General features: G+C 35.3%; 1 long non-coding RNA gene across 1 annotated transcript in view; it reads left to right on the forward strand.

Moving 5' to 3' along the window:
* Window positions 1-3,364: 3,364 nt before the first annotated feature.
* Window positions 3,365-24,866, forward strand: part of LOC141585374 (uncharacterized) — a 363,384-nt gene continuing 341,882 nt past the window's right edge. Inside the window, exon 1 of the long non-coding RNA XR_012518791.1 lies at window positions 3,365-4,052. This is a non-coding gene — a long non-coding RNA (uncharacterized LOC141585374). The remainder of the gene's footprint in view (window positions 4,053-24,866) is intronic.

A 24,866-nucleotide genomic window follows, 5' to 3' on the forward strand; every position in this document is an offset into this window, starting at 1 on the left:
ATAAGGAATGGCACCAGTTCCTCTTTGTACGTCTGGTGGAATTCGGCTGGGAACCCATCTGGACCTGGGCTTTTTTGGGGTGGTAGGCTCTTAATTGTTGCCTCAACTTCAGAGCTTGTTATTGATCTATTCAGGGTTTCTGCTTCTTCCTGGTTTAGGCTTGGGAGGATGCAAGTGTCCAGGAATTTATCCATTTCTTCCAGGTTTACTCGTTTATGTGCATAGAGTTGTTTGTAATAATCTCTGATGATCATTTATATTTCTGTGAAATCTGTGGTGATAGCCCCTGTATTGTTTTTTATTGTATCTATTTGATTATTCTCTCTTTTCTTTTTTATTAATCTGGCTAGTGGTCTATTTTGTTGATCTTTTCAAAAAACCAGCTCCCGGATTTATTGATTTTTTTGAAGTTTTTTTTTGTGTCTCTATCTCCACTTCTGCTCTGATCTTAGTTATTTCTTGTCTTCTGCTAGGTTTTGAGGGTTTTTTTGTTTGTTTGTTTGTTTGTTTTTTGTCTTGCTCCTCTAGCTCTTTCAATTTTGATGATAGGATGTCGATTTTAGATCTTTCCTTGCTTCTCATGTGGGCATTTATTACTATATATTTTCCTCTAGACACTGCTTTAAATGTGTCCCAGAATTATGGTATGTTGTGTCTTTGTTCTCGTTAGTTTCAAAGAACATCTTTATTTCTCCCTCATTTCATTGTTTATTCAGTCAACATTCAAGAGCCAGTTGTTCAGTTTCCATGAAGCTGTGTGGTTCTGAGTTTCTCAATTCTGAGTTCTAACTTGATTGCATTGTGGTCTGAGAGACTGTTTGTTATGATTTCTGTTCTTTTGCATTTGCTGAGGAGTTATTTTCTTCCAATTATGTGGTCAATATTAGAGTAGGTGTGATGTGGTGCTGAGAAGAATGTATATTCTGTGGATCTAGGGTGGAGAGTAAATGTCTTTTAGGTTTGCTTGGTCCAGGTCTGAGTTCAAGTCCTGGATATCCTTGTTAATTTTCTGTCTGGTTGATCTGTCTAGTATTGACAATTGGGTGTTAAAGTCTCCTACTATTTTTGTGGGGGAGTCTAAGTCTCTTTGTAAGTCATTAAGAACTTGCTTTATGTATCTGGGTGCTCCTGTTTTGGGTGTGTATATATTTAGGATCATTAGCTCTTCTTGTTGCATTCATCCTTTTACCATTATGTAATTTCCTTCTTTGTCTCTTTTGATCTTTGTTAGTTTAAAGTATATTTTATCAGATGTGAGAATTGCAACTCCTGCTTTTTTTTTTGCTCTCCATTTGCTTGGTGAATCTTCCTCCATCCCTTTATTTTGAGCCTATGTGTATCCTTGCATGTGAGATGGGTTTCCTGAATACAGCACACTGATGGGTTTTGGCTTTTTATCCAGTTTGCCAATCTGTGTCTTTTGATTGGGGCATTTAGCCCATTTCCATTTAGGGTTAATATTGTTATGTGTGAATTTGATACTGCCATTTTGATGCTAGCTGGCTGTTTTGCATGTTAGCAGATACAATTTCTTCATTGTGTTGATGCTCTTTACCATTTGGTATGTTTTTGGAGTGGCTGATACTGGTTGTTCCTTTCTATGTGTAGAACCTCTTTCAAGAGCTCTTGTAAAGCAGGCCTGGTGGTGATGAAATCTCTGAGTACTTGCTTGTTCATCAAGGATTTTATTTTTCCTTCACTTATGAAGCTTAATTTGGCTGAATATGAAATTCTGAGTTGAAAGTTCTTTTCTTTAATGATGTTGAATATCAGCCCTCACTCTCTTCTGGCTTGTAGGGTTTCTGCTGAGAGATCTGCAGTGAGTCTGATGGGCTTCCCTTTGTGGGTAACCCCACCTTTCTCTCTGGCTCCCCTTAGCATTTTCTTCTTTATTTGGACCTTGGTGAATCTGACAATTATGTGTCTTGAGGTTGCTCTTCTTGAGAAATATCTTTGTGGTGTTCTCTGTATTTCCTGGACTTAAATATTGGCCTGCCTTGCTAGGTTGGGGAAGTTTTCCTGGATTATATCCTGAAGAGTGTTTTCCAGCTTGGATTCATTCCCTCCATCACATTCAGCTACACCTATCAAATGTAGATTAGGTCTTTTCACATAGTCCCATATTTCTTGGAGACTTTGTTCATTCCTTTTTACCCTTTTTTCTCTAACTTGCCTTCTTGTTTTATTTCACTGAGTTGATCTTCAGCCTCTGATATCCTTTCTTCTGCTTGGTCAATTCAGCTGTTGAAACTTGTGTGTGCTTTGCGAAGTTCTCGTGTTGTGTTTTCAGCTCCATCAATTCACTTATACTCCTCTCTAAGTTGTTTATTCTCGTTAGCATTTTGTCAAATCTTTTTTCAAGGTTCTTGGTTTCTTTGCATTGGGTTAGAACATGTTCTGTTAGCTCACAGAAGTTTCTTATTACCCACCTCTGAAGCCTGATTCTGTCAATTGATCACAGGCATTCTCCATTCAGCCTTATTCCCTTGCTGGTGAGGAGTTGTGATCCCTTGTAGGAGGAGAGGTGTTCTGGTTTTGGGTGTTTTCATTCTTTTTGCACTGGTTTCTTACCATCTTTGTGTATTTATCTACCTGTCATCTTTGTAGTTGCTGACTTTCAGATTGGGACTCTGAGTGGACGTCCTGTTTGTTGATGATGAAGTTATTTCTATTTCTTAGTTTTCCTTCTACCATTCAGGCCCCTCTGCTGTAGGACTGCTGAGGTGTATGCCAGGCCCTGCTTACCTGGGGATCACCTGCAGCAGCTGCAGAACAGTAAGGGTTGCTGCCAGTTTCTTCTTCTGCTGTCTTTGTGCCTGACAGATACCCACCTGATGTCAGTTGTTCTCTCCTTTATGATGTGACTCTTTGGATATACCGGTGTCAGGGAGCTGCCTGAGGAGACAGTCTGTTCTTTATAGGAGCTCAAGTGCTGAGCTGTGAGCTCCGTTGTTCATTCAGAGTTGCTGGGCAGGTATCTTTAAGTGTGATGCAGCAGAACTCATAATCCCCCTGCCCACCACTTTTTTTTCCCAGGTGCTCTTTTCAGGGTAGTTAGGGCTTTATTTATGAGTTTTCAGTGTGCTGCTGCCTTTTTTCAGGTCTGTCCTGCCCAGCCAGGAGGCAGCCTAGTCACTGTCTGCCTGCAGAGGCTTTGCTGAGCTGCTGTGGGCTCTGCCCAGCTGCCCTGTGAACTTCCCTGCAGTCCTGTTTATATGGGTGTAGTTAGAATTGCCTCAGCAATGGGGGCCCACCTCTGTAATGGTGGACTCCCTCTGTAATGGCACGCTGCCTCGGCAAAGGCAGACTACATCCGTAGTGGTGGAGTGCCTCGGTAATGGCAGACGCCCCTCCCCCACACAGCTGCACTGTCCTGGGTTCAGCTGTGCTTGCTGTGAAACTCTTAACCCAGAGCCTTTCAGATTGCTGTTTTTTTGTGGGGGTGGGACCAGCCGAGCCTGATCACCTGGCTCCCTGCCTCAGAGCCTTTTTTTTTAGTTAATGGTGGACTCTCTCCCAGGTGTTTTAGTCGCCTGTTGAAAGGCTCCAGGATCTCTGTGATTTCCCCTGCGGCAACCCACCACGCCTGCGCCAGCTGAAGCAGCAGAGCTGAGATACCCGGCGCCTTTTTGCCCGGGATCTCCTGGCCTGACTCCTTGTTTCAGACCAACTTTCTATCCATTGAATGGTGACTCTGCCTTCCAGGAGCTCCAATCACAGGCCAAAATGGTGTCCGGACTTGTGTATTTTATAGGAGAACCTCTGCTGCTGGTGCAGGCCAAAACAGCTGTGCCCTCCGGAACAGCCCCGCTGGCCGAAGCAGCAGCTCCGGCCACAACAGCCGCGCTGGGGACCCGTGGGGCTCCTTTGCCTGGGAATCTCCTGGTCTGTGGGCAATAAAAATCCACCTGGAAATGTGGCGTCCACTCACCCTCCACGCTTTCTCTGGGAGCTGCAATCCTGAGCTTCTCCTAATTGGCCATCTTGGATCTGTCTCAACTACTAAATTCTTAATGCTGAAGAATAGTGCTGACCGAAAAGTTTCATCCTTGGTGAGTACTGCTTTTCATTCATCTCATTCGCATCCAATTGTATTTATCATTATCAATATTGTCTTGGTTGTCCATGCAAATAATTCCAATAGATCAAACTTAGAACCCCAGCACAAGCTTATAAATGATGAGATTTATGTGGGTGTGTGTACTTTTTTTTTTTTTGTATGGGGGAGCATTCTTTTGCTAGCGCTTTTATTCAGAGTGATTCAGTGGATGAGGAAATGAGAAAGAACATTTTTGTTAAAGATCAAGATAACTGCATATAAGAAAGTGGAAATGTCACTTAAAACATTTTATTAACAAAATAATGAAAAGAATAGTAAAAGAATAGATAATATAATGATTACATAAACAATAATCAGCTAAATCAAGTATTTTCACTTCTAATGGTTACCTTCCAGGCGTCCCCAAACTACGGCCCACGGGCTGCATGCGGCCCCCTGAGGCCATTTATCCGGCCCCCCACCGCACTTCAGGAAGGGGCACCTCTTTCATTGGTGGTCAGTGAGAGGAGCACAGTATGTGGCGGCCCTCCAACGGTCTGAGGGACAGTGAACTGGCCCCCTGTGTAAAAAGTTTGGGGACGCCTGCTTAGACTCTTTCAAAAAGTAAAATGTTAACAATTGAATGAAATTTGTGAGTATATTCATTCCTAATCCATTTTTAACCTTGTGGAGACATAATCACTTGTTTACATTAGATATTTATAATTATCACGCATATTGTTATATTTTGCATGTTACAGGTTACATGAATAATCAATATATAGCATTTTCACAGTTAATACCTTGTTTAAATGGAATCATGCCAAATGTACATAGCTTTCTTTATGTTCATGACATAAATCCATGCTGATAGATCTTTCTAACTGCTCTAGAGAAATCCATTTGCTCAGGGACACATTTCAGATTTTTGTTATTTATTTTCCTTTTATAAACAATGTTTCAGTAAATTTAATCACACATATCTGCAGACGTGCATAGACATATCCCTAGGGCATAGGTCTACAGGTGGAAACTTCTGACCTAAAATTTATCTTCAGAGCTGACTGATACTACTGAAGGATTCCCAGAATGGTTACATAACTCTATTAGGGCAGTATATGGAAATTTTCTTTCCCAACCAAATACCCAACTTAGTGGACTTTAATGTTTGGTCAATAGGTGATTTGGAAACAGTGTTGCATGAATGTTGTAATTTTCATTGCTCTGGAAAATCAGGCATTTTTCAAGTGTTTATTGCCCATTGGTTCATGACCTTCAGGCATGCTTGCTTTCTTTTTTACTGTTCATCTTTTAATACTGAGTTTCCAGGTGATCTTCATACATTCTAGTTAGTAATAATTTTGTCAGTTGTAAGTTTCAAACATTTTCTCCAGTCTATGCCTTATTTTATCACATTTTATGATGTCTTTTTATTATATAGAGGATTTCTATTTTACTGTCACTGTATCTTTCTATCTTAAATTGCATACGTTAATTTTGATGCAGGATTTTTCTCGACCCCTTTGTCAGACTTGCCACGGGGGTGCCCCATTTACTCCACCTGCTGTGCTCAAACCCTTTCAGGAGGGAGCATGTGAGTGAGCAAGTGTGGGATTCAGCCCAACGCTTTGGGCTCTGGCAGGAGCAAGCTCTGTGCGGGCCCGGCGGTGGCATGCAGGTTGGGGTGCCTGAGACCTCTGAAGCCCCAGAGGGTATGTTACAAGGCTCCCTTTGCTCTCAGGTCCGTGGACAGCGGTGTTATCAGCTTAGTGGGCCCCCTGCCTCCTCATGTGGGGTGGCTGCCCTCTGCCAGCAAGGGCAAAGGGCAGTGTGACTGCCCTTTTTGGATACCCACACTCAGTGGGTCCCGAGGTCTTATCCAGTGTCCAAGAAGTATGAGGTCACCCGGACATTTGAAGGTGGAGAATTTTAAGTGATGGAAATGACACTCAGCAGGGAGGGGTGCTGGAGAGGGCACTGGACAGGAAGATCATCTTTCCCTGTAGTCCGGCGATCTCCAGCTGGCTCTTCCTCAAAGTCAAGTTGTCTGCCTCTCCTCCAAAGCCCAGCTGTCCCTCTAAAGTCAAGTCGCCTCTCTCCTGTCAAACCTTCTCTCTGTCTCTCTACCGAGTGACTTCAGAGTCCTCATGGGCACAGGGTGGGAGGCAGGCAGGGCTGAAGGTATTTTGGAAAAGGCAACGTTCCAATAAAGACAAGACATTATCCAAAAAGAACCAATTGGAAGCGAGTGGGCAAACCGGGAAAGAAGTTCTCCCTTTGGACAGCGGTTTCAGGCTTTTCTGCTTGAAGGTAGCTCAAACCCAGGATTTTATATATGGTTGAGCTTATTTCTGGAATCTCTATTTTGTTCCCGTATGCAATTTATCTATTATTGTGTATAACTGTTATAAAATAGTTGTATATGACTTGTTAGTAGTAGAGGAAGAATTCTTAGCTTTTTTCTTATCTGTTCCACAGATGTTTTATGATCAGCTTGTTAATTTATTTGAGGAGAGCCAATTAACTTTATTGGGTTAAACTAAAGTTAAAGATTAAATTGAGATGCATACACATACTTACAATATTTAATTTTCACAAGTATAGGATATATTTTTGTTTTTTTGTGTGTGTATATCATTAAAGAAAGTCATAACTTTCTTATGAAAGGTTCTATGCAGTATTCTCTGATTTTTACGTATTGGAAGCTGACAGTTTTTGCTGCTTAACACTGAAAAAATGATTTTTTTCTAAGTGTATCATGTGTAAATAGTATATGGAAATAAAATTATTTTAAGCCACAGGGAATTTTTACTTTTAACTATTTTGATGTATAGATTTTTTCAATTAAGTTCAGTCATTAATTTGCCATTTTAAATTTTGAAAATTGAATGCAGTTGAATAAAACCTATTTTATATTGCTCATTTTCTATATGTACAAATAAGTCATTTGTGAAAAGAATTTTGTTTTTTCACTCAAATTTACATATTTCCATTTACAATTTATTGTACATATGATTTAAAGTCACTTGAGGTATAATTCTCTGAAATTGCCCCTTTAATATATTTTTATAGTGTATATTTTCTTTTATATAAAATCTATGTTCACTTACAGTTTGACTTTTACTCTTGCTTTTCTTATTTCTTCTGTCTGATTTTATTAATCAAGTGTTCTAGAAGTTATACTTATTGGTGATTTTATTATATTTTGTAATTTTTTATTACAGCATTTTTTCTATTGTAGGAATTCCCACATTTTCCTAATTATATTTCCTACACTGTGCAGTTTCTGTTAATTTTCTCAGTTGTCTTTCTAATCTCTATGTTTTGATGTCCAGCCATTAATATTAGTCCTTTGTTACTTTACAAACATAAAGGGCAGAAAATTTATTTACACATTCTACTTCAGCTTAAGCCCTCAAATTTTGGTGTGTACTGTATTATTATTGAATGCTAAGTATTTTCTAAATTCCATTAATTCTTTCATGGAATTATTTAGTATATTCTAAGAGTAACTTTAAACCAATTTATTTATTTGTATTTGTGGACACTTAAAAAGTATTCATAAAATATTTTGGTCATCTTAATTTTTTATCTACATTATTGCATTGTTAGAAAACATAATTATCATATATAATTTTAAAGTAAAAGCTAATATGTGATTCTATCAAATGTTGATGAATGTACTCTTCATCAGACTTGATATAAATTTATGTTTTTTGTTTGTTGGTTGTTGTTATTGTCATTTTTGTTATTATAGCATGTAAGAGTGCTATAACATGGGTTATGCAGGACAGAAAATTCTACCTATGATTATCTCTATGAGTGAAACTTTCTATGGTGTTTATCTCTCACTATGTTTTCTTGAATTTTCATTGTGCATATTTCCAAGTAGGAATAATTTATGAAGTATGAGTAACTATCTAGAGTCTGTCATAATAACAATGTAAATTCCTTGTTGAAGGATTAGCTTGCTTTATGTTTTATTTATTTCTGAAGTGATATAATTATTTAATGTTGTAAATATTTCCATAGTACTAATTGAAATGCCAGTTGAACTTTTGGGCTTCACAGGGAGGGAAGTGTTACAGAGGAATCTGCATAACATCTAGTAATTGCTGAGATGTTCTTTCATTGCCTTTGAGTAGTAATTTCCTAAATTATATTTAGGTTCAGAATACCTAATATCTATAGCATAATATGTAAAATTTGGAACACTTTTTGTTGATCAAATGTAATTATTGGGAAATATATGAAGTTATCAGTACTTTCTTGAAGTTCTGGAGAACTTTAAAATGAAGCACCATATATAATGCCAATAAATAACAATCTCTTCCTTGACCAAAGAAAAGAAAAACAAACTGAAAACACAATCAATTCTTAATTGACTGCCCCTTTTGAAATTTTATCCTGAGAAGCCAAGAAGAAGAAATACTATTCTTTGATCTTACAGCTAGACATGAGGCAAAACAATGAAGTGTATCTTCATTTAAAAAACAGCTCTTACTCAAGTAAAGACAACTAGACATGGTAGAGTTGATATTAGTGCTAAAATAGAATAGATTTGTTCTATCCAACATTCTGACTCATGTACAAAGAATATCATTGCATTCTGATTTATACATAAAGAATGTAAAATTAGATGATCATGTTCAAATTTGCATGAAGAAAGGACTAGAGAATTAACCTGTGGATATAAAGAAAATTGAAGATTAAATGTATTTATATCTTGTAACTGGTATGCTCATAAATTGCCAGGTTGGTCTGCCCAGGCACACCATTCCTTCAGGCAATAATGATTTCCTAATTTACCTCAGTTGAATCTTAGGAAATAAGCATGATTCAGCTTTCATTCTTCAAAGCATTTACAGTGAAATTCTAACTGAGAAGGCTGATTTTCATCTACTCCCTTGCTGCTGTCTAATTTTTTAATGTAATTGGCAAAGGAAAAATATTATATTTTATTTTTGATTGAGAAAAGAATGAATTTGGCATTTTCAGATAATAAAGTAAAGCTTTAAATGAGTTGTGTATCTCGTCGAGATTAATCAAGCCTTTCTAATATGCATGGCCCAATCAAAGTTCCTCCTTGGTCTAAATAATTTTAATTAAGCAATTCTACCTTCTGCAGTGGTCATTACCACTAGATAATTGACTGAATCAGTAATGAAGCATTCGACGATGCTAAACAAACAGCAAGGTTAATTATCTGGCAGAGATGTCTGTTATGGAAGTACAGTGCTGGCCTTCCAAGTTTTCTAATTCCCTGCGGCACCTCTTAGTAAATTATAATAATCCGCATTCAAATATATTGTGCAACTGCAGTTGCTATGCACCGTGCAGGGTCAGATCAAGTGATCAAGAACCTTATTTAAATAAAATAATGGTGAAGCGTGCTTTTAAAATTAGCCTACTTCTGTTGGGAAGCGTGTTTACTTTCTATCGTGTAATTATTTCGTCGATTTTAAATTTTGGAATAACTTTCCAAATTCTGCAACTTGGTACCAGCAAAACAGACAACAAAGATATATTTTGCCTAGAGACATAGTCCAGAAGGTTTATAAGATGCAATATATAATCCCACAGCTTATCTGATATTTTTATATGCACTCAGCTATTGTTTTCCCCCTTCTTTCCATCTTGCCAATAAATCTGTTTGTCCTTGGGTACCCGATGAGTTAGATTGTTTTCAAGAAGCACACAGCTGCATTTTGTCTGTAGCTGCATTTTATATTTGATTTCATCCACCTGATTTTATACCTTAACACTATCATAGTAATTGTTTAAATGTTTTCACGTAGCGAAAGTGTTTGAAATGCATACCAAAGTAACTCATTTTTAATAGTAAAATGAAACATTAATAAAAATAATGTTAAGCTACAACGATTTGCTCTTCGACCTACAGAAATATCAAAAGTCTTTCTTTTCATGTTTGGCAAGATTCTCAGCATAATTTTCTAAACACTTTTCTTAGGTCAGAATTTTAAGAATATTTTCTAAACTCTTATAGATTTTTAGACATTATAATTCAATTCCTACTACATAAATATGTTAAAATCTATCTAAGGAGTAATTAAATTTTACTAAGAAGGTTTTAGAAAGTAATAAAAGCATCTTTCTTTTCCATCTTTTATCTGAATATAAAAGTTAAAGCAATATATGTATCTGATAGAATTGTGGAATAAGAGAACCATAATATTACAAATGTATTAGTATGGATTATATTTAAAATATTATCTTGCTTTAAACACCTTTTCTTATGAGAATAAAGCAAAGTTAATTCACATTTCCCAAAACTTGGTAAATCACAATATGCACTAATTATCTACCAATGGTACTATTTTCACTTATGCAAGTCAGTGTGAACACTACAAGAGAACTTAGACCTTTTAATTCCATATATTATAAAAATATTAACTTCTGCCAGCAGCAGTGGTTCACACCTGTAATCCCAGCACTTTGGGAGGGCAAGGCATGTGGATCACTTGAGGTCAGGAGTTCAAGACCAGCCTGTCCAACATGGTGAAAACCCATGTTTCCTGAAAATTAAAAAAAAAAAAAAAAAAAAAAAAAAAACAGAAAAATAAAACATAAAAAGCCAGGCGTAGTGGCACACACCTGTAATTCCAGTTACTCAGAAGTCTGAGGCAGGAGAATCCCTTAAACTCAGGAGGCAGAGGTGGCAAAGTTTAGATAGTGCCACTGCACTCTAGCCTGGGCAACAGAGTAAGACTCTGTCTCAAAAAAAAAAAAAAAAAAAAAAAAGTAAAAATAAAATATCAACCTCACTTAATAGACAAGTAAAAAATATGAATTACATTAGATTCAGCTGGTTCTGGTGTTGGCAACATTTTCACTGAGATATTTTCTTATCTGGAAGCCAAATGCAATAATTTTGTTTATAAAAAATGTAACTGATGTGTATGACTATGGAACTGTCTAATTCCCTTGGTAGACAAATCAACATGGCACAGATTTTTTTTCCTATGGGAGTTAATAATACCCTGATGCCTCAAACCAAAAATACTTTCAAAAATCCAGTAGAAGATGTTACGACTAGTTTTCTAAAGTAGAAATGAAGAAAAATCCTTAGAACTGCAGTACTGCATTCCCATGAGATGCAAGTGAGATTTTCCTCCTGTTGAAAGCTCTCTTACCAAGGAGAAAATAATTTTCTGTGACTTATTATTTATTTATTTTTGCCACTGGCCCATCTTTATCAATAAAATTGAAAAAGAAATCTGAGGTAGCAAATAAGAACAACAAAATCTTACAAGATATCTTGTCTGTTTCTCACCTTTAATTAAAAGTGAAATATGACAAACATTATGGGGGAAAATATGAGCATTTTAGGCATGTACTAAATCCTATAAGAACAAATTACATTTTAGTTAATTTTTTTGAAATGTCTTATGCTAATAAGATGAAACATTTCTTAAATTTACATTTTTAGTTATTTTTCTAATTTTGTAAGATTTTTCTCACTTTTTAGGGACAGTTAATATCATTAATTTTATCATATGCATAGTGTTCTTAGTTGCATGTCATTATCAAATGCCTATTTTATCTTACATAATGATAGTTAATAGTGGTATTTGACATCTCATAATCAAGTTCATTCACTAGAGACTTATTCTCAGGAACTGGGGCAGTCTCAAATAAAAGATTTATATATACATATGTGTGTGTGTGTGTGTGTGTGTGTGTGTTTATATATATATTTAGGATTCTTTGTAAATATATGTAACCTATATATATATATTTAGAATTCCTTGTAATTATATGTATGTATATATAAGAATTCCTTATAGAATTCCTGTATAATATAGCATTCCTTGTAATTACATATATGTATATATATAATTATATAAGTGTGTGTATATATATATATATATATATATATATATGTATATATATAATTACAAGGAATTCTCACCGTTTCGCCAGCACACAATAGTACATGTTAGAAAAACCTAGGGCTGGTTTAATTTACAAATTATTTTAAATACATGACCAGTTATTAAAAAATAATTTGTGGCATTATATTTTCCATATTGAATTTCTTCCCAAAATAGAACATTGTTATAAATTGAACTCCTTGCATTGTTTCTCAAAAATTATCCCACACAAAAAAATTTATATTAGGTGGCATATATTTCTCATCTTTCATGCAATTTACAGAATTTTGAGGTTAAATTAGCAGTAGAAAAATTTTGAGAGACATAAAGTTGACCACCTAAATACATATTCTACCTAATTAACATAAAAATTGGGGAATTACATATTTTTCCAAATACTTTCTAAAACAGTATCTTAAATTTAGTCACCTAGAAAACTAAGCAAAACTTACATATAATCACATCAAACTTATTTTAGTGATTTAAAATACTAAAGATGTAGGGATATAGAAATTTCAGATACACAAGTCAAATTAACAAAATTTGAAGTGCAGAACAATTACGTTTTACACAAAAAAAAAACCATGGAGATAACTGATTTTCATGGTATCTCTACTGACTACGTCTCCAGCTACCTGCTGGGCCATGTGGTGCTGGAAGTTTGCAGGGATTCTTGCTAGAAGAGTGGTGAGGGATTCTATCCAGCCAAAAAGAGGGCAAGCTATAGCATACGCAGAATAACTTCAGGAAAAAGGAAAGTGCTTAACAATTAGCACCAAAATAGGAGAATTTTAAAAGAGAGAGAATGTCAAAAATAAAAAGACTTCAACACATCTTATTTAGAGGGGGCTATTTCTAGATACTTGGTATTGGTCAGATGTATTTCCCCTTAAAATCACATATGGTCTTTAAGTCTTCATTTTTGTTAGCCATTACATATACTTAAAACATCGCTATGCTAGGCAAAACAAGTCTCTTTAAAGCAAAGTGAATAACACTGTTACAAACCATCCAATAGTTTTTATCCAAAGAGCCAAAAGAAAACAAATATTTTAAATCTGCCTTTTTGAAAGGGAGCTATCAAGTCAAAGTAATTATTTTCATGGAAATTTAGCTAATAGCTGAGGTTCTGTGTCTGCCTTTGCTATGTTAATGCATATTATCCTCTGTGGTCCCGAATCAGAATTTTAAGATATGTTAAAATTGAACTCATCCAGCTATATGAAATGTCCGCAACAGGCACACCCACATGCACACGCACACACACACAACATGTACTACAAAGACATTGCTTCCAAATGGCTTCTTTTTCTCAGTGTTCAAAAGTAGATATATATTAGAAAAATAACCCTGGTTTTCATTCAAACAAATCAAATATCAATAATCCTAGCCAAAGAAAATATACTTACTAGCTTTGTTAATGTTTGTAACATATTTCTGTTAAGAATTGATACCTTTTTTTCTCTTGTTCTAAATATAGAAGCAAAGAAGACGTCTTCAAAGATTCCTAAATGTATTACGACACTAAAATAGACATAATTTACTTGTCCATATTCTTTCAGTCTTTTGCCCATTTTATCAATATTTGGCATCTCTTTTAGACTGAATTCAGGAAGAGAAATAATCAGTTTTCAGGTTTGATTTCAAAGTTCCACATTAGTCATACTACCTTGCCAAGTTAGTTATGGAAAAGTTCCACCCCCGCCCCTGAATCCAATAAAAGAGATAAATAGCTCCTAGTAGAAGTTATTTTTACATAACACAATAAATACAAAGTTAAAAGAACATTTCAACAACAAATGTATCTTCTTACTATTTAAGAAAAGAAAATTTTTCTTATCTTTTTTTTGAATAGTTGTCAAAGCTGTAAGAAAATTTTAATATTCTTTATTATTTCCCTGCTGTGCAAAAAAAAACCCTTTATATTTCCCCTTTTTATACATTATTTCTAGTTCACAAACCATGATAAATTATGCAGTTATAAATATAAAATTGGCCAAGCTCGTGGATCAGACCTGCAATACCAGCACTTTGGGAGGTGAGGTGGGCGGATAACCTGAGATCAGGAGTTCAAGACCAGACTGACCAACATGGAAAAACTCCATCTTTACTAAAAACACAAAATCAGACAGGCCTGGTGGCCCACTCCTGTAGTCCCAGCTAGTGGGGAGGCTTAAGCAGAGGAATCACTTAAACCCGAGAGGTGGAGGTTGCAGTGAGCTGAGATCCCACCATTACACTCCAGCCTGGGCATCAAGAGGAAATCTCTGTCTCAAAATTAAATAAACAAACAAACAAAAATAAAATTGAAGAATTCATATTTTTCTAAATTAGTGGGGAGGGTTCATTGATTAGATGTAGTTTTCACTACATTTTGTCTCTGTTTTGGCTAATCTGGCATTACAGACAGTTCCAGTAATATAATTTTGGAAATTAATATAATTTTGGAAAGCCTATGTAATTCAAATTATTTTAATTCAAAAGTTTGTTTGTTTTACAAGTTTTTTTTTAATATCTCAATTGTTAATTTTTAAGTACCTACTATGTGCCCGTAAGTAGTGATACAGAAATGACAAAAATAGCTACTCTCAAACATGTTAACAGTGGAGGAAAAGCTGACAATTAAGACCAATGTAACAAAAAGACCTAAGAAGTGTTTAAATTAGAGTATGCTTAGGGGTGCTACAGTTGTATAAAAGTGTGGTAATCCAACATGGCAAGTGGGAGGTGAGGACAAGATAGGAAGTTTTCTTACTGAAGAAGTTTATATCTGCCTAAGGTACGAGAAAGCAGAATGTGATCAGGAGGTATGTAGAGATCATTTCAAGCAACCATACTGTATATATATGCAATGGTACACAGGTGTGAAAAGCTCAAAAGAACATGTTCTGGGAATTTACATGTATGTTGCTATGATTGGGACATACGGAGGATGTAAGGGATATTTTGGACTTGAAAATGAAAACATATGGGGGTCAGATCATTACAATTTCTGTAAGTAATCCTAAGGAGTTAGGACATCATCATAAAGAGTACCCTATTCTTTTATTCTGCATGCTCAAGAGAGGTAGCTATTTACTGCTTTTGCTTATCTCTGAGTTAGATCGTTATTCATTTGCTTGGGAGAGCTTTCAGCACTTCTAATACTATTGCAAGTACTTTTCTATTTCAAATTCTCTCTACGTCTCATATGGACTATTGAAAGCAATGTCATTGAACATTCTTGTGCATCCTTCCTGATACACAAATGAAAAGTTATCCAATGCTGCATGTCAAGTGCAGTAGACACTTGGATATTATTGTTCCAATTGACATGTGTTCTAACCATAAAATACACACTGGATTTTGAAGACAGTACAGAAAAGAATGTACCATATCTTATAAATGCTTTCATAAAGATTACATGTTGAAATAACATTTTAGCTATGAGTTAAATAGATTATTAAACTTTGTATCATCTATTTTTAAATGAGACTATAATAAATTTAAATTATAGTTATTAGTAAATTTAAATGCACATGTGAGGATTGAATTATATTCCTATTCAACAGAGTTACTCTAAGGTATATGATTAGGGTCGATTAGCTGTACACGTAGCTTCATCTTTACTAGAAAATGTCAAGTGGTTTTCTAAAGTGGTTGTAACAACTTATACTCTCACCAGCAATTCCAATTTGCTCCACATCCTTTCCTAAAGTTAATATTTTCACATTTCAAATGTTTTTTCATCCAATGATACGTCAAGGCATTTACCAGGGCACAGGTGACTTTGCGTATGTTTTCACGTTTGTTAGTTTATATGTTGTTTTTGGCATAGCATTTTCTATTAATGTTCTATAATTCTATAAATATTGACATGTGAATATCTGTAGCTCATGGAGCCCTGCAGAGGAGGAATTCTCTAAACATTTTTAACTTTGATAATATGTGGTCATATTTTTATGCATAAATACCTTGAATCTCTTGAGGCACTAAACACAAATATTCAAGAAGCCTGAAAATGAGAACAACTTATACTTTATTACCATGTTATTTAGATGTATGTAGTATCAGATGAATATTGGGATAGATTCTGCACTCCAAAATAGACATATATATTTAAAAACAAGTCTGATGTTTTTACTTTTTATATTTTTATTTTTTACTTTTTAAGAAGAATGTTAATCCTTTTACTGATACAAATATAATGAATAAATTGCTCTCCATCACCAAGGCTTTAAAACATGGCTTATTTAGTTAAAGTTCTATCTCATCTCTCTCAGGGCTTTGGAGACAGGAAGCAGATGTTTGCTGGAGAGCGTGTTTAGTAGCAAATCTTTGTTTCAAGATGCTGAATCTCTTATGAGGAAAACAAGGCAATCTGGCTGTATTTACAATGAAAGGAAGTGCTTACAATTTAAAGCCATCAGCAAATTATCCTTCACACCTATCATAAATTCAATTTATTGAAATTTGCCTTGTGATTACTTTCAGGCTTTTAAAAATCCCAAATTGAACAGAGCAGTCATTGAGTCCATAAAGGAAAAGCAAGTCCAATCACAAATCATTTGTTCAGAAACTTGAACTCAACTTGCTGTTGCATGTAACACTCCATTTCTGGGCAGAAGACACCAGATATCTTCTCCCCTCCCCACCCTTAAGAAAGCATACAAAAGACTGGAAGGAAAAGCAGTCATAATGGAAGTCTGAAAAAAAAAAAAAGCAGGGTTAATCTCAGCATTCTTAACTGAAATGTTACCTGTGAGGTAAAGTAAATTGGATAGAGTAAAATATGTGTGTTTGTGCACATGTGAGCTATGAGAAGAGTGAGTAAATATAAATATTCGAAAAGACATTGCTTTTATACCTTTTATCTATTCTAATTTGAATGTTAAATATTAAAACATTGAGACTTGTTTGTAAACATTGTTAATTTTTACTCATTAGTTCCTGAGTTATGCTAGGCATAAAGTAACAAGATAACTTAAATTACAATTTCTAGAGTCTTAGTATTAAAGTGTGAAAACATTGAAACGAAAAGTATGTGCTTTAAATATTGCATTTTCAATATTGCCTATAAAGTATTTGACACAATTTTAAGATGTGAAATGAGCAGTTAAACAAAAGCAACTAGATTAAATTTAGCATTCAATGTCTCTATATAAAAAGTACCTTTTTTTTTCAGAGCCTCTAAGAAAATTATGTAACAAGAAATAATAACAGTATTCTTAACTAAAATTTTGATATAATTTTTAGAAACGGCCTAATCTTTTCATCTGCTTCCTCTCTTCCTTGAACTTGAACAGCACTTTCAGCCAGCAGGTCTTTGCACACTCACAGCTTTGAATCTGTCCTCCTCCAGCCTATGAGTTCTCTATAAAAGGGATTGTGTTAGATTCTCAGCTGACCATTGACACATGCTACAAGCTTAAAATTAAAATGACAGAGTAAATAAATAGAAGAAACAGCTGTGGATATTCATGTATTTGGTAATTTATATTTTATGTTCAATTTTAAATCTCTGTATATTCTTTTATTTTACTCATATAATTTATATGCAAAGCTTTTACTTCTATTTATGGCATGAATAGAGAAACGTATCATAGGACTTAATCTGTCTGTCAGATCCAGAGACACAATATTGAGGATATTACAAATCTTTGGCTTTCAAAAGTAGGAGAAAATAAAGAAACTGAAGGACATCCTGAAGCACAGAACATCTAAGGAAATATACGACGCACTAAAAAGACATCAGAAATTATGTGACGATACTACTCTTAGACATGGTAGGAAGAAAATGATGTGGATTACTTTGATTAGTGGATATTTGATACAGTGCATCCATCACACACACACACACACACACACACACACACACGAGGATAAATATTCTTACCATAGTATTGCTCAGTCACAACATATTGTCCCCTAATGAAAATCAGTGTTCACCATTATAAGGAGTGACCCAAAGTTTCACACATACTTTATTAGAGAAAGGATGACACTCATTTCTTTTATTTTCCCCAAGTTTACTACAAAGGAATGAAAGGAAGTTTCAGATAACATATGAAGAAGAGACAAGAGGAAAAATTTATTTTAAATCTCTGAGTACAACTGCCAAGTAGGATTTAGACTTTATTTGAATGTCTTCTGCAATTTTGTCTCTGAATTTGCTCTTACACATTTTGATATATTCCAAAATCTTCCAAAATTTTGAATAAATAAATGTTCAAAATACCTCCCCCAATATATCATTTTTCTTCTTAGTTGAAAACTTATGTAGTAGTTTAGAAAATTATTTTTTTTATAATGGGAGCCAGTTTACAGATGAAAACATGCACTGAAATGAATAAATTAATATTCCAAGTTAGTCATGGGTTGCTACTGAAGCGTGCAACCTAGAATCTACCATGCCCTGCAAAACTTAATAATATTTTTAAGAGTTGAATACCTGATTCCGCTTATCTTTCAAAACATCATCTCAGGAATGAGTAAATTAAATGACAATTTCAACAGCTAATTCAGGCTTTAGAGTTGTTTTCTTTAATAGTGAAAAAAAATTTCAGCAGATCGCTTCCATAAATTATCACTTCCATAAATTAAATAAAAATGAATAAATAGAAATGTACTAACAGTACATTTTTGTTAAAAAGAATAACAGAATTAATTAATGCTCCACAAAAGAAAAATCATCATTCTGAATCTCAAGCTGGACTATGGAAAAATAATTATATAGCAAGAGGATATAAGTGAAAAGTTATTCCTGTGCCAATAGAAGCTATTGCACATAAGTTCAGTCAGCTCAATTTAGTGAATACTTTTAAAGGCTGGATAATATCCCATTGCATATATCTACCACATTTTTCTTATCCATTCATCTATTAATGGATATTTGAGTCATTTCCATGTTTTTGCTGTTGTGAATAATGCTGCTAGGAACCTGGGTGTGTAAATACCTCTCAGAGACCCTGTTTTCATTTTTATTGGGTATATACCCAGAAATGGAAGTGATGAGTCATATGGTAGTTTTACTTGTATCTGAATTTGCTGAAGAATCATCATACTGTTCTTATAGCAGCTGGAAAATTTTACATATCTGCTAACAGTGCCCAAGTGTTTCAGCTATTCCACGTAGTTGCCAACACTTGCTATTTTCTATTTTTTGTTTATTTGTTTATAGTAGTCACCCTAATGAATGTTTGGTGGCACCTCATCATAGTTTTAATTTGTATTTTCTCCAATGATTAGTGATGTTAAGCTTCTTTTCATGTGCTTATTGGAAATGTGTATATATTTATCTGAAAACGATTAAAGTTTTTTACCATTTTTTAATTGGGATGCTTGTTTGTTGCTGTTGTTTAGTTTTAGGATTTATCTATGTATTCTGCATATTAACTCCCTATCAGATAAACATTTGAAAAATATTTTCTCCTAGTCTGTGAGATGCCTTTTTCTGCTACATTGGATTTGATAGTCTTCAGTGTTCATAGAGGGTATTGTTCTGTGTTTTTATTTGCTTGCTTTTTTGTTTCTTTTCTTATAATGTTGTCTTTAGTATTGGGGTAACATGATCTCATATAATGACTTAGGAAGTGCTCATTTCTCTTTAATTTTTTGGAAAACTTTGGGTAGGATTGATGTTAGTTTTTCTTTAAATTATTGGTAAACTTTATTAGAGAAGACAACAGATTCAGGGCTTTAGTTTGTGAGGAGATTTTTGATTCTTTTTTTTCTTTTTTTTTAATTGTACTTTACGTTCTGGGGTACATGTGCAGATCATGCAGGATTGTTGCATAGGTACATACATGGCAATGTGGTTTGCTGTCTCCATCCCCCCGTCACTACATCTGGCATTTCTCCCCATGTTATCCCTCCCCAACCTCCCCCTCCCCGGCTGTCCCTCCCTTGCCTCCCCCAACAGACCCCAGTGTGTGATACTCCCCCACGTGTCCCTGTGTTCTCTTTTCTATGTTGTTATGGTTCTTATTGTTATGGGTCTATTCAGGTTTACTATTTCTAAATCAAGGGTTCCCAACCATTTTGACACCAGAGATCGGTTTTGTGGAAGACATTTTTTCCATGGATGGGGTAGGGGAATGGGTTTGGGATGAAACTATACCACCTTAGAGCATCAGGTATTAAATTCTCATAAGGAGCACGCAACCTAGGTCCCTTGCACGGTGCAGTTCACAATCGGATTTGTGCTCCTATGGGAACCTAATGCCTCTGCTGATTGACAGGAGGCGGAGCTCAGGCAGTAATGCTAGCTTGCCTGCAGCTCACCTCTTGCTGTGCAGCTGGGTTCCTAACAAGCCACAGACCCCAGGGGTTAAGGACATTTATTCTACATAATTCAGGCTTCATAGAGTTTGTGTATTAGGAATTTGTCTATTTCGTGTTATCTAATTTGTTGGCATATATTTCTTCATAGTATTTTCCATAAATATATTTATTAACATATAAATATATATTCTCTGAATATATTCATATTTTACATACTTAGGGGGTACGTGTGATATTTTGATACATGCATACAGTGTGTGCTTGTATGCATCCATGGCCTCAAACATTTATCATTTCTTTGTGTTGGAAACATTTTAAATCTTTTCTTCTAGCTATTTTGAAATATATAGTGAATTATTCTTAATTATAGTCACCCTAGTGTGCTGCTAAACACAAACTTATTCCTTCTATCTAATTGTATTTTTGCAGCAATTCATCAACCTACCTTTATCCCTTTGTTCATATCAATCTTATAATTCTTTTTTATTTCTGTAAAATTGATAGTAACGTTTCTACTTTCACATCTGGCTTCTTGAATTGAATTTGGAAGTACTCCCTCTTCTTCTTTCCCCATAGAAACATAAATTTGAGCAAGTTCACAAAACTAAAGAAGCTAAGTGAGAGATTATAGCACTTGATTGTAGCAGAGAACTAAGAAAATATGCATTAAAGAGTGTAGGAAGGACAGTTTTACATAATTCATATCACCCCTCTCGGAAACCTAGCAGTGTGGCATGGAGAGCGATACCCTTCACATGAGGGAGGGGCAAGGAAATGACTTTGCCTCAGACTTCCAACACTGGACTTACCCCAGTAAAACTCAATACCAGGTAGCCCCCAAGGCTCCCAGACTCCATGCCAGGATTCATGGATTGAGCCTTCAGACCTGATCAGGTACAAGGCTGGATACTGTAGCCCTGGACTCCAGAACAGTAAGGCAGACATTGTGGCCAGGCTGCCCTGCCACCAGGCCAAATGCAGTACCTCCAGGCTCCAGACCTCCCGCCCACCAGCGCTGGCTTGGCCCTCAAAGCCACATGCTTCTGCCCATCCTCCAAGAACTGGCTGAATCCCACAGCTCTAGTCATCAGGTTAGTACATTTGGACTTAGCCTCCAGGCTAGCCCCTGGAGATAAAGGCTCCAGATTCCACCCAACACCACACTGGCACTTTCAGCCTCAGTCTCAACAACATAAGTTACAATTTAAGGAACAAAAAAAATGAAGACAGAGTAAACTCAAAGCTGGCAGAAGGCAATCAATAAAGACTAGGTGAGAGAGCCAGGCACGGTGGCTCACACCTGTAATCCCAGCACTTTGGGAAGCCAAGGTGAGTGGATCACTAGGTCAGGGCTTGAGACCAGCCTCGCCAACATGGTGAAACACCATCTGTACTAAAGATACAAAAAATTAGCCGGGCTCGGTGATGCTCGCTTATAATCCTAGCTACTCGGGAGGCTAAGACAGGAGAATTGCTCGAACCTGGGAGGTGAAGGATGCAATGAGCCAAGATAGCCCCATTACACTCCAGCCTGGGCGACAGGGCAAGACTGCATCTGAAAGAAAAAAAAAAAAAAAAGAAGACTAGATGAGAGATAAACAGAATAGAGAATAGAAAAATAATATAGAATATCAATGAAACCAAAATTTGGTTATTTGATTAGATCAACAACACTGACAAACTTACATAAATGTATTAAAAAATAGAAACAACTCAAATTACTCAGATCAGAAATAAAATTATGAATATTTCTACCATTTCTAGAGCAGTAAGAAATATGAAAGTACTGTCAAAAATTTTATGCCAACAAATTGGATGAGTTTGATGAAATTAACAAATTCCTAGAAACACAGCTTCTATTGAAACTGAATCACAAAGAAATAGAAAATCTGAATAGACCTATAACTGTTAAGTAGATTGAATCAGTACCCAAATACTTCCTGATAAAGAAATGCCCATACCTTAGGGCTTCACTGATGAATTTTAACAAACATACAAAGAACTGATATCAATAATTTTTAAAATTATACTTTAAGTTCTGGGATATATGTGCAGAATGTGCAGGTTTATTTCATAGGTATACAAGTGCCATGGTAGTTTGCTGCACCCATCAACCTGTCATCTACATTAGGTATTTCTCCTAATGCTATCCCTCCCCTTGACCCCCCAACCCCTCTGACAGGCCCTGGTGTGTGATGTTCCCCTCCCTGTGTCCATGTGTTCTTATTTTTCAAATTCCACTCATAAGTGAGAATATGTAGTGTTTGGTTTTCTGTTCTTATGTTAGTTTGCTGAGAATGATGCTTTCTAGCTTCATTCATGTTCCTGCAAAGGATATAATCTCATCCTTTTTTATGGCTGCATAGTTTTCCATGGTGTATATGTGACACATTTTCTTTATGCAGTCTATCATTGATATGCATTTGGGTTGTTTCCAAGTCTTTTCTATTGTGAACAGTGCTTTAATGAACATACATGTGCATGTGTCTTTATAGTAGAATGATTTATGATCCTTTGGATATATCCAAATAATGGAATTGCTGAGTCACATGGCATTTCTGGTTCTAGATCCTTGAGGAATAGCCACACTCTCTTCCACAATGGTTGAACTAATTTATACTCGCACCAACAATGTGAAAGTGTTCCTATTTCTTCACATCCTTTCTAGCATCTGTAAATTCAAGATGAAAGAACACTAGCCATTTCTGCTTTCTTCTGGTTGTTTCCATGGCATACCTTTTTCCATTATTTTACCTTCAAAATATTTGTATCTTTAGATCTAAAAGAAGTCTTTTGTAGACAGCCTGGACTTATTATTATTATTATTATTATTATTATTATTATTATTATTAACCAGAGTCTTGCTGGCACAGGCTGGAGCGCAGTGGCATGATCTCACCTAACTGCAACCTGCCACTCCCAGGTTCGAGTGATTCTTGCGCTTCAGCCTCTCTAGTAGCTGGGATTGCAAGCATGTACCCATGTACTTCCACATCAGGCTAATTTTTGTATTTTTAGTACAGATGGGGTCTCACTATGTTGGCAAGGCTGGTATCAATCTCCTGGCCTCAAGTTAACAGCCTGCCTCGGCCTCCTACAGTGCTAGGATTGAGCTACCAGGCCCAGCCTCAGATAATTTTTTTAATTCATTCTGCCAAACCCTGTATTTGATCAGAGGGATCTGATCTATTTACATATCCTAATAAGACGGGACTTAAATTATTTTAATATTTGTTTTTGGTGTGCCTTATATTATTTTGCCCCTAATTTCTCATATTACTGTCTACCTTTGCATTCAGTAGATTTTTTTTTGTATTACATTGTTTAAATTACATTCTATAGATATATCATTTATGGTTACAAGGTATCATTTATGTTTACAAGGAATAAACACTCAATTAATTTAAATTTACACTAGTTTTACTTTAATAATATATGTAAGATTTGCTCCTTTAGAGCTTCATCTCCAATACTTTCAGTTTTGATGTCACAAAATTACATATTATTTAAGTGCTTCAAAATAGAAGCTAATAATTATTTTACATGCATTAGCATCTTGAAATATGTAGAAAACAAAATACAGGGCTACAAACCAAAATTACAATAAACTAATTTTTAAATAAATGTTTTTTTAAAAAACTTGAATCTCTTAATTATGTAAAAAGACAGAAAGTGGAATTGCAAAGCTTGTTGCAATAAAACTAACTTTGATAGTTTCCCATGTATTTCTCTTTATTGAAATCTTGTAGAACTTTAAGTCGCTATCTAGTGTCCTTTCATTTTATCCTGTAGGACTAAAGCATTTCTTGCAGAGCTGATCTAGTAGTTATAAACTCACTTAGCTTTTGTTTATCTGGGAAATTCACACTATGTCCCTCATTTTTGAACAACAGTTTTGTGAAATATGAGATTTGAAGTTTTTCAAATGGTTGTTAGACCTCTCTATCTTATCTCTTGTTCTTATTAAAAAGTTAATTCATGAGATGTTTATTTTCTTTTAGCATTTTGAATATATTTGCCAATTATCTTTTGGCCTGCAAAGTTTCTGATAAGAAATCTGCTAAAATTCTTATTGAGGATCACTTGTGTGTAAAGGTACTTCTCTCTGGCTGCTTTCAAGAGTCTTCCTATTTGACTTTCGGAGATTGGTTATTGTGTTCCTTGGTGTTGGTTTTATCCTTCAGGTCCTTAGATGTTTATGTTTACATATTTTTCAAGGTTTAAGGCATTAATTCTTCAAATATTTTTTTCCGGTCCTTTTCTTCTCTCTTCACCCTAGAAGTCTCCCACAATACGTAAGTCTGCTTTATACTCTCCCAGAGTTCTTTAGGCTGTGTCCACATTTCAGTTAATTTTCTGTTCATCAGACATGATAATTTTTATTGTCCTAGCTTCAATATCACCGATTCTGCTGCCTGCCTCAGTCTGCCTTTGAATCCGTCTGGTGATTATTTTATTGTAGTTCTCATACATTTCATCTCTATAATTTATTTCAGATTTCTTTTTATGACTTTCAGCTGTGTATCAATTTTCCATTTTGTTTACACACTGTTTTCTTGATTTTTGCCACAATTTTCTTTGGTTCTTTGAGCAACTTTAAGAAAGATTAAAGTCTTTGTCTAGTAGATTCACCATCAGATCTTTTTAAAAGACAGTTTCTGTTGATTGAC

This window comes from Saimiri boliviensis, chromosome 8 (assembly GCF_048565385.1).
Source record: "Saimiri boliviensis isolate mSaiBol1 chromosome 8, mSaiBol1.pri, whole genome shotgun sequence".
Lineage (NCBI taxonomy): Eukaryota > Metazoa > Chordata > Mammalia > Primates > Cebidae > Saimiri > Saimiri boliviensis.